The sequence below is a fragment of the Priapulus caudatus genome, unplaced genomic scaffold, assembly GCF_000485595.1.
Source record: "Priapulus caudatus unplaced genomic scaffold, Priapulus_caudatus-5.0.1 Scaffold1034, whole genome shotgun sequence".
Lineage (NCBI taxonomy): Eukaryota > Metazoa > Priapulida > Priapulimorpha > Priapulimorphida > Priapulidae > Priapulus > Priapulus caudatus.
The window spans coordinates 73,264-84,667 of NW_014578095.1; positions in this window are offsets into that span (position 1 = coordinate 73,264).

The window sequence follows — 11,404 nt, forward strand, 5'->3', positions numbered from 1 at the left end:
AAGCTGAGTTATAAATAAATAACCTAACAGTGATTTTTTAGGTAACGTGACGAAGTCAGCATGCAGCTTGTAGAAATCGCAGTGATTGTCCGTCCGTCGCGTCCGTCCGTCCGTCTGTGCGTAACCGTCCGTCCGTCTCCGCCACGTCGTCCGTCGGTCCTCGTCCGTCGTCCTGTCGTGTCCGTCGTGCGTCCGTCCACAGTTGGGCCAGCAATCTTAACGCTCGAGCCGTATGAGCGTGATATTGCGGGACGTCGGGGGGGGGGGGTCGCGCAAAAGGACTGCGGAGATGTCGAATTTGGGACCCGGGTCACAGGTGAAGATGTGTCAATGTAGCGGGGAAGATGTCCCCTTAAATTAGGGGTATAGGAGGAAATTTTACGGAATTGCGGCCAAATCTCACCGGCTCGACCTACGCTCTTAATATTCGATGTAACCCATCACGCAGCGCGGAAATTGGAGGTCACGAGGTCAAGGGCAGTGGGGAAAGGTCAGATAGCAAACATTTTCTGAGCGACTGGTCTAACGACCGAGTGCAAAGACGTTTTTGTTTCAGCGGCTGACCTAGCCATTTGTATACTTTATTGAAAGAACCATGAATCTACTTGCGGCGCTGACGCGTGCGAAGAGTAAGTGTCTGTTAAACCTTTTGACCCTCAAGAGGAGGGTTAAACATGGATTTGTTGACTGTTGCTTGTGAAGGTGAGGTGATTGGTTGAATTGTGCAGATGTCATTATATCAGGAGTAAGCATAGATATAGGATATATATAAAATTAATATATAATCTAAATATATAAGATATATATCCTATATTATCTTACTCCTGATTATATCATATCATCATCAGATATCAGATGAGTGACGCGACGGCAACCTACTGCAGTACTGGCGTGACGTCATGCACAGGCACGTGACGATGACGAGGACGACGATGGCGGCAGTCACCGGCCGTCGTGGAGCTATTGTGACATTGTATGACGTCATTCTATTCTGCCGTGTCGGCGGCGGTTTCACGTTTACGGACGGGCGTTATTCTAAAAAGGAAGAAAAAGCAAACTAATACGAGGCATGCAACAGGAATGACGCAATTACGCGATAAGACCAATCCTATTCCTAATGCCTTCTAGACGTCCATGAGGCATTTAACTTGCGCGCATAATGCAAAGTATTGCACTCTAGTGCTGAATTTCACCGAAAAAACATCTAAGAAAAGGTCTTTTCCAGAGACGAAATAGTGCGACATTGGTGAACGATTGGCGGATTGCTTCCGGCCGGGTGACAGGGTGTGTGCATGCACGTTAGCATGCAGGTAACCAAGCTCTCTGTTTATCCCGAATACCCGCTCGCGCGTTTGTTAGCCATTTAAATTTTGTACGCGCTCGCGCGCTTCTCTCCTCTATCTCGCTCTCTCTCTCCTCTCTCTTCCTCTCTCTCTCTCTCTCTCTCTTCCTCTATCCACCACACACACACACCACCACACACACACCACACACACAACACAACAACCACACACAACACACACTCTCTCTCTCTCTCGATTATCTATCTATCTATCTATCTATTAATCTATCTAATTCTTTATCTGTTCTTATTATTTATCTATCTGTCTATTTATCTATTTATTTGTTTATCTATCTATCTATTATTTCTATCTCTCTCGCTCTCTGTCTTTCACTCTCTTTCACAATCTCTCCCCTTCTCTCGTCCCGTGCTCTCCCTCTCTTCCTCCCTCCCTCCCTCCCATTCTTTCTCCCTCCCTCGCTGTTCTCCCGATGTCCGTCCTCGTTTCGCCTCTCTTTTTCCTCCTCCCCTCTGCTTCTTTCTTCTTCTCGCTCATCTCTTTCCTTCTTCTCTCTCTCTCTCTCTCTCTCTCTCTCATTCACTCTCCCTCCCTCTCTCCCGCCCTCTCTGTCTTTCGCGCGCGCTCACTCTATCCCTCTCGTTCTCGAATCTACTAATCTGGATAAAAACAGTACGTTTGCTTAACTAACCGAGAACTACTAACTTCATGCGTAGCCACGTAACGCTTACATTAAGGCGAACACCTTCTGCGTGAATTACCATCACACGTATAATAATATCTTATCAAAAGTTGCTATTATTATTAAAAGGATCGCGAGGAATAAGTGTCATAACTCACATATACTCGAATCCAAATCGTATCCCCTATTCCCCTCTTGCTCTCTATCACTCACTACCTATCCGAACCTATGCGCACATCACACTATGGACGTGGTCGACACCCACAGATATATGAAGGACACAGGGGGGATACCTTGGTAGATATATAACTATCTCCCTCTGTAGATATGTATTGATGATTGCTTACATAGTCAGCTGTCTTATTTAACATTCTTTCTGGCTCTGCTGCCATTGTGACGCAGATCGCTTGATATTGCTCCGGCACTCCGTGTGCTATGGCAACATCAATAGTTTATACCTGTGCTCCATAGAACGCACGCGGCGATGCTGAGTAGTTTGTCACCGGGACTCCCTCGTTAAAGCGAAGTATGACAAAGGGACAACTTAATAATTCATGAGGTTATATAGGTGCGCTCAATTTGCCTGCGTCGCACGATGTTACACGCACACGCGTGTGCACGCACGCACGCAAGCACCCGCACGCACGCACACATATACATGAACACTGATGGATACAAACACACGCATCATACATCCCACATTCTTTTCAATTAAACTATAGTCATCAACGATAGTAAAGGTCTGCAAGGATGAGGTGGTCATTGTAGTCTGAGATCTCTTCTTCTTCTTTAATTAATTATTTTTTCGAATTACGACAGCTATGAATAATGAAATGAATCTGTTAGTGATTTTATGGTTACTAAAATAAAAAATAAACGGTGAAAACTGCGTTTGGAAACGCAGAACCTGTAGCCTATAACTATTATTAGTAGCAGAAGATTTACAAAATCTATTTGAATAGTGTAATATCGGAAAAATTTACGAATGATTGTTGCCGTCCAACCCACAGGGTCTCGGATATTAAACATCCTACTTGGAATATCTAAGAAAAAATCCAAAACACAAATAATTTCTTCTATATATAATAAAATTATAATTCATCATTGCATATTACGCAACTTCTAAATTGCCCACATATTCTAGAACCATATAATCATGTAATACCCAATGGACTAATGCCTAGTCTACATCATATACACAGAAACATTACGTAATACCTAATTTACAAACATACCAATCCCATTTCACATTGAACAAATGATGTATTATCCATTAAGTATTAATTAACAAAATGATGTGTATGAGTATGTGTATGTGTATGTGCATGTGTATGTGTTTGTGCATGGGCATGTGCATGTGTATATGCATATGTATGTGTACGCGTGCGTGTGCGTGTACATGTACGGTTTGGGTGTACGTGTGCGTGTACGTGTATGTGTACGTGTACGTGTACGTGTGTGTGTACGTGTATGTGTACGTGTACGTGTATGTGTACGTGTACGTGTACGTGTACGTGTACGTGTACGTGTGTGTGTACGTGTATGTGTAGGTGCCATGCATCAGTTGCTTCCTGTTATTACCTCCAAAAGCTATACACATAATATGTTACATATATATCCATATCAGCGTTGCTGTGACGACGATGTGCTCCATAGTCTGGTAGATTGATTTCTACATAACGACTCCCTCATCGAGCAACACGTGAAAATGTGCTGATGCTTCTTTTGTAGGCGGACAAGTATAGAAACGTGGAGCAAGAACATGCGAGAACTAATACGTAATAGATCGTGGCTATTTTAGTGTGTGAGAGAGATTGAGAGAATATGGAGGAAGACTAGAAATTGTCGGACGGAGATATGCCGTGTGTGTGTGTGTGTGTGTGTGTGTGTGTGTGTGTGTGTGTGTGAGAGAGAGGGAGATAGTGTGCGTGTATATATATGTGGTGGTGTGTTGTGTGCGTGCGTGCGCTGTGTGTGCTGTGTGTGTGTTGTGTTGTGTGGGTTGTGTGTGTTGTGTGTGTTGTGTCGTGTGGAGAGAGAGAGAGGGAGATACGTGTTGCGTGTATATGTGTGTGTGTGGTGTGGTGGTTGTGGTGTGTGTGTGTGTGTGTGTGTGTGTGTGGTGGCGTGCGTGTGTGCGTGCGCGTGTGTTCAATGTAAAACTGCCTGACAGCTGCTATTCAGGCTATTGATTTTGTCACGTGTGAGGCCGACCATGGTAACGCTGCTTCCCCCGACGCAAGATCGAGAATGTTATTAACGCGGATACATAAACAAAATATATATATATATACCCTAGTGAGAGCCCCGAACCGGCGGCAATTACACCCAGAATAATTAATGTAGTCAATATCTATCGCTATACTATCGATACATAAACAAAGCATGCACGATAACAGTCACACAGTCGATTGAATATGGTAGTGCTGGCATTTGGGAGCAGTTATAGCCATGTATACCTTCTATCTACTCCATGGGGAGGAAATATATACGTAGGCGACGATATGTCCCGGCGCGCTAGCAGGCGACAGGTTTTTATAACGCGATTCAACGACAGGTGTTATATGACGACGGTGGCAACGAGGGTCGCATGTCCGACGTCCACCCAGGTGACCTAGTCCTCGCCGTAAGACTGTCCGTTTCCCGCGCTTTCGCGCACGTCTGCTTTACAGGATGTTCACTTGTCAATCAACGTCGACACCGTGGAGGCGGCTTCATCGTCCGTCAGTCTAACCCCGCGTCTGTTTCATCAATATTCGCTTTCTCATTGCGGGCCGTACCTTGGGCAGGGGCAAGGGGGCAGTGCTCCCTAGAATTTTCGAGCAAAATTGAAAATACTAAGCGTAGCTAAATAATTCATCAAGTAATCAATTCAATTGGCCACTTAAAATCCGGAAAGCCTTGTCCTCAGACCCATCTGCTAGCCACACTATGGACGATCGATCAAGCCACTGTCGCCCGTCGCTCATCATTACACAGTTGGAAGTCAGGAAATTTTGCTCCCTCCTAGAAGTTTGCTCAGGCTACGGCCCTGCATTGTGTTCCTATCGCCTCTCACGGCTAACGTCTCTGCGCTCCCGTCAGCTCTCGGCGTCTCTTTCATCAGCATAAACCCGTGTGTGGCCAAACTCCTCGACATTAGCTCCCATCCTTGCAGTAATCATCTGACCTAACCGTGTGTACGTTTGTTCCCTGGTAGGAAATAACTTATTTCTACTATCATAGGTAATAGTATCCCTGAATACCGTATTGTGTGTGTGTGTGTGTGTGTGTGTGTGTGTGTGTTGTGTTGTCTGGTGTGTGTTGTGTGTGTGGGTGTGTGTGTGTGTCGCGCAGCGCGCACTCACACGCGCGGTAAATGATACATAAATACGTAGAGGTGACGCGTGTATTATATGAGCAAATGCATTCATCGCCACTGCTTGTTGTGATGCAGATTTTGTCGTCTCATGTAACCCCTAGTGTATTTTTGGCCTAGATGGCCTATCATACCCCACTGTCACTACTGAAGCATCTCGAAAAACCCAATGATCATTATATACAGTTTTAGTATATTATATAATTATATATTTATTATGAGCTTAGTGATGGTCGTTGGGTCTCGCGCGTTAGAGCGAGAGACGACAATCCATACAGACTGGCAAAATTTGTCCCGGACTAATTATCCCGGCCTAGCCCGTATTTGGGCGGGATACGGTGTACACATCTGCAAAAATTTGGCGGCGGGTCGGGCGCGCTGCTAGTTTAATAACCATATCAAAAATCGTCGTCCTGTTACGGGATAGAATTTGCGTGCGTGTTTGAAATTCATTCGCAATCAATACGGTCGCGGACGTATTTAGGAAACAGAGCAGGCGTCCGCTATGCGGCCCGAGGCAGGTGACCAGGCGACGCGTCATCGCAGGCGACGCCCTCGGGAGCTGGACAAGCCTATAACTCAATTGTTGTCTGCGGAGCGTGACTTCTAATCAGGTGAACACAGCGAACGCAGGCTCGACGAGTAGGTTCGGGCCCTTCCTTTGATATATCGTAGTAGACGGCGAACGAGACGTGAGAGAGGAGGAGGTCTTCAGAAGGCCACTGTGGTAAAGAACTGGAAGCTGTTCACCAGCCAACAGGCCAAGATGAATGGCCTATTGGTCACTCTCCTACTTCTACCGCGGCTAACGTCGTTGCGTGCGTGGCATGTGGCGTGTGTGTGTGGTGTGTGTGTGTGTTGTGTGTGTGTGTGTGTGTGTGTGTGTGTGTGTGTGTGTGTGTGTGTGTGTGTGTGGTGCGTTATGTGTGTGCGCGCGGCGTGAGTGCGTTATGTGTGTGGCGCGCCGTGCGTGCGTGGGGGGCTGCGTTATGTTTGTGCGTGTGTGTGTGTGAGGTGCGTGAGTGCGTTATTTTGGTGTGCGTGCGTGTGTGTGGGTGTGTCCGGGAGCGAGTGTCCGCGCGGCGCATTCGCATTTATTTGTGCATGTTCGTACGTGCGTTGGGTTGGTGGAAAAGGTACTGAGTGCCGTGAGTGGTGAGTGCGTTATTGTGTGTCCGTGCGTGTGTGGTTGTGCCCGTGAGCGTGTGTCCGTGAGCGGCGCCATTTGCGTTGTGCATGTTCGTGCGAGCGCTGTGCACAATACTTGCAATGGCACTCATGGCTGGTGTACGAGTCAACCTAATCTCCTATAGGTGTTCTCCCGCTTGTTTTCAGTAGCTACGTGTATGTTTGCACCACTCTCAATCGGGTTTGAAAACTATGTGGAAAACCCGAGGTTCTTGGAATAGAGTTAGTTCATATCACAAACTACCATTACTATATTATACTTACTACTATATATCTATATTATCTATCTATATCTATCTATCTATCTATCTATATAGTATATATATAATATATTATATATATATATAGTATATAGGAGAGAGAGGAGAGAGAGAGAGAGAGAGAAAGAGCCGAGAAAGAGAGAGAAGAGGAATAAGAGGGGGGGAGGAAGGGAGAGAGAGAGAGAAGAGAGAGAAGAGAGAGAGAGAGAGAGAGAGAGAGAGAGAGAGATGAGATGTAGAGAGAGATGAGAGAGAGAGAGAGAGAAAGAGTGAGAGAGAGAGAGAGAGAGAGAGAGAGAGAGAGAGAGAGAGAGCAGAGAGAGAGTAGAGAAGAGAGAGAGAAGAGAGAACGAGAGAGCGAGGAAAGCGCGAGAGACAGGGAGAGTGTGTGATAGGGACCAATTTCCCAGTGGTAAAATAAAGACAGGAGTAGATATAGGCTTACTATTTATACCTATTACCTATTATCTACTCTTATAAAGATGATTTTATAGTGGCGGAGAGGAAAATAAGCATATTAATAATATATATAGTATATATATAATATATATATATAAATAATAATATATATAAGATATATATGTGAATATATACGCAATGTTACTTAATGACGAACACGACGTCAGACTTATGAAATTTTTCTTTCTTCTGGCATTTTGTGGCCAGTTTGGCTATCACTTCTATTTGATATTGAACATCATCAACAACAATTATGTATTATTTTGTGTTGATGATTAACATAACATGTTAATACGGTGCGGTGCACACCATGTTGTAGTTCGAACGGATTGCTGGCAATGGCGCATGTAACGATAAAGGGAGGCTGCGATGCGATCCCTGCTGGTCGCGGATTTAAACTGCAAACGACCTCGGCTATGTCCCGCGGCATTGCACTGAATGTCAACAAACCACGTGATGCATAAATTCTGTTTCAACAGTAAAAATAATGGTCCCGTGTGTATTAAACTTTGCGACCAGCCCGCCGTGTACGTATTATTCTACCAGCCAGCAGCAAATATACTGTGGGCAAGACGCTATGACAAATTGGTAGCTTAGTCGGGGATTCAAGAGTGTATTCAGTATGAAAGAATATATTATTGTGTGTGTGTGGTGTGTGTGTGTTGTGTGTGGTGTGTGTGTGTGTGTGTGTGTGTGTGTGTGTGTGTGTTGTGCGCGTGCGTGCGGCGTGCGTCGTGTGTGTGGGCGTGTGTTGTGTGCGTGGCGTGGTGTGTGTCCTGTGTGTGTGTGTGTGAGAGAGAGAGATAGAGAGTGTGGGAGTGTGTGCGTTCGTTATTTCCTTATGTCGCAAACGTGCAAATCCGTGTTTAAAACGATCATTTCGGCAGATACATCGAAGGCAATTCATAAATATAGACAAATGCGCTCGTGATGTTGTAAAGATATCATGCACACGCCATCGTTCAACCACCGCTGAGGACACCATCTATGTTCCAACCTCGACCCCATCACACTAAGATCTACGTGTTATGCAAGTCGACCTTCGACAACGTAGAGTTTAGCGGGCGGCGGTGTTTTCCACATATCTTCCTCTCAATCGAATCAGCCGCATCGCATTTATATTCCCACATGGCGGGCCCATGAGCATAGGAATTTTCGTGGCACATGTTTTTCGCCTTTCAAAACATCGATTTCTTGGGCAAAAATGAATTACTTTCGACGGTTTCTGGATGAGCATGTGATGCTTTGCCGGGCGGTAGAAGCGGGTTAGTTAACTAAAGACAATCATAAAGATTGTAAGATTGAAGATTGAAAACAGTTTTATGTTGTGCATAAGACATACCATAAGTAAACAAAACAAGAAAATTCGCCATTGTGGCGCAGGACTGGTTCTGCCTTCTGGAATCCGGCACCTGGGAGTGGCGCTGATAGGGTCTTCTATGTCCCAGGCCAGGGTACTGCCGGAACGTCAACGACAACGACCGCCCTTCAGCAGTACTAATACCGCGTTACAGTTCTGCCGCTGGCGCAGCCCACGCTGGCCCAACGGCGAACTGTACGCGGTCTTATAGTACTAGAGCTAGTACATCTTCTACTTACTTCTACTTCACTCTATAGTGGACCGTCCGTAGGAAATAAATAACGTCCAGGGCTATAGCTAGCCAAATGGGGTGCTGAACCTAGCTTGGTAAAGCCCGGTAGTTAGCTTTACCACGAAGCACTGAGGGTGGTCACAGCCAGAGTTTTTTTGCGCCCTCGTGGTTCCTTTATGGTACACATGCACCTATTGCGCAGCAACTCTCAGCTTTGAGGGTGGTATTACGTTAGAGGTTGGAGACATATTAACCAGACGTTCTTTCATGTTGTTTTCTAACATGTTGGCAGTATGGATTGTGATATGCAATGAAATGATCCACCAGCGTGTTCTGTTCAGAAAAGTAAATCTGATTTATAGAGATTAAAGAAAAAAATAAAAATTATGATATAGGCCCTACAACAACAATATATAGCATTTGGAAAAAAAGATTAATTTTGGTTATGTAATCAACATTATTGTTGGAGGATTTACATTTTTTGCTTGACAATGTTCATACGATCAACAAACTGTTTTTCCCAGAAAAATAAGTATGTTAGAGTATACTCTCAACGTTTTGCAGGGTATTCTCTAATGAAGACAAACCGTTTTCTTGACCAATGAATCGAGATCATGCACTTGTTTAATTTTATAGAGGAGATATATCTCTATGGCTCAAGCAAAAAATTCAATGAATTAACCAGCACCCCTAATTATGTTAACAAATATTTTAATTTTTATGTAACAAAAAGGCATTTTAAATATTTTCTCAATACTCAGAAAGAGTGAGGATACAATTTTTGCCACATTGTTAAACACAATATGGACGCAAAATAGTGCGTCAGGATTTTTCTTTAAAGTTTTCATATTTTACTGAGAACTGGAAAAAAACTGCTGTAAAATCCAAGTTGTGTGTTTAGAAATTGAAAATTTTTAGGCGAAAATTAGAGCGCATAACTAATAAAAGCGGCACTTAATAACCCATCCCTGACACATTTTTACAGATAAAAAAAGCAATATGCCATTAAAGACGAGTGTAAATTAAATTAATCTGAGTTGTATATAACGGAGGAATATCGAATCACGTTTGCTTTTTCAAGAAAGGATTTTGCTTCATAATTTGGCTCTAAAGAGTTTGCGTTCCCGTTGCACCAACCTAAGCTAAATTTATGTCTGTGAGATTAAGATTTGATGCTTAATGTTTCTTTATTAATATCGCTATTCAAATGTAGTATCCATATATCCACAATAAGGTGCGAATAGAATATGGAACAGATTATAGAAAGCAAACCATGTAACACGTATCTATTATTTATTATTTATTATATTATATTACATAAATCTTTATCTAATATCTTGTTTTATCTCTATTTCAAGCATTAACAGGTGCGCACCTCACCTGTGCCGCACTCTGACGAGAAATGTATTGTGGTGATATGACCTATGCTATCACCCACGGCAAACGAAAACGGGGAGTTTCTGCGTCGATCCAGACAGTGGCGACATCTGCGCGCAAGAGAGCTACCAAAGATAAATCGCGAACCGCAGAGTATTATATTTGATTGGTAATTTTCAAGAGGCATATACTACATGGTTTTGACAGAAGGAGATCACAATGTATTGTTCCGAGAAGGTAAAATTATATTTCATCTCCCTGCAGTGTTTTTTGATCAACGTCAAATCAGTGTGTTTTGCAAAAGTGAACGCAAGCGGTTCACTGTACCCGCGCTTACCGCATGGAATCGTGGCATCACGTTAGAAGCATAGAAAGAGAATAACTGCTCTCTGGCACAAGAGCGGCAACAATACACGAAACAATAACAACAACAACAACAACAGCAGCGGCACAAGCAACGCATGCGCTTCTGTCTTGTTTCGCAGGTTGAACTATCAAAGTAAGAAAGCATGTTGGCAACAGCAGCCAGGATGAACATCGGACAACGACACGTTCACACCTATAAACGTGCACTGTGGCTCCACCTAGCGAAACGGGAGATGCTGGAGTTTTGTCGACCTTCGAACGCAAACGAGTTCGTCGCCCACACAACGCGCTCCAAACGCGCGTAAGTAGCAGTCGAAAGCTTTGGCAACATTATTTAAAAAAATGAAGGTGATACCGGTGGTGATGATGATGGTGATGATAACGCATGTTGATGATTATGCGGCCGACGATGACGACGAACGACGAACATGACATGCTGACAACGATAGGCGACTGGCGATGATAAATATTGAGGATGATTCTAATGACGATAATGCCACACTTGGTCGTTGCTGCTTGCTCAGCGATGTTAAATGTAAATCGGCACGCGTCAGCTCTTTAGCATCAATCCATCTCCAGTTGTCGCCGCAGTGATCATTGACATTAATGCTCTGGCCATGGTATGTATGAAAGTCACACTTGTTTGTTTCACAATTGAACCGGAACATAGCAATTATACGGAATATATTGCGGCAATTATCGCATAAAAAAGTGAACAGAATCTACTTACATTTTGCAATAAAGTGGACATAATTTTTAGCTCCACCTTGACCATCGGTCAAGCTGAGGCTAGTGCCATGGATTGTCGTCTGTCGTACGTC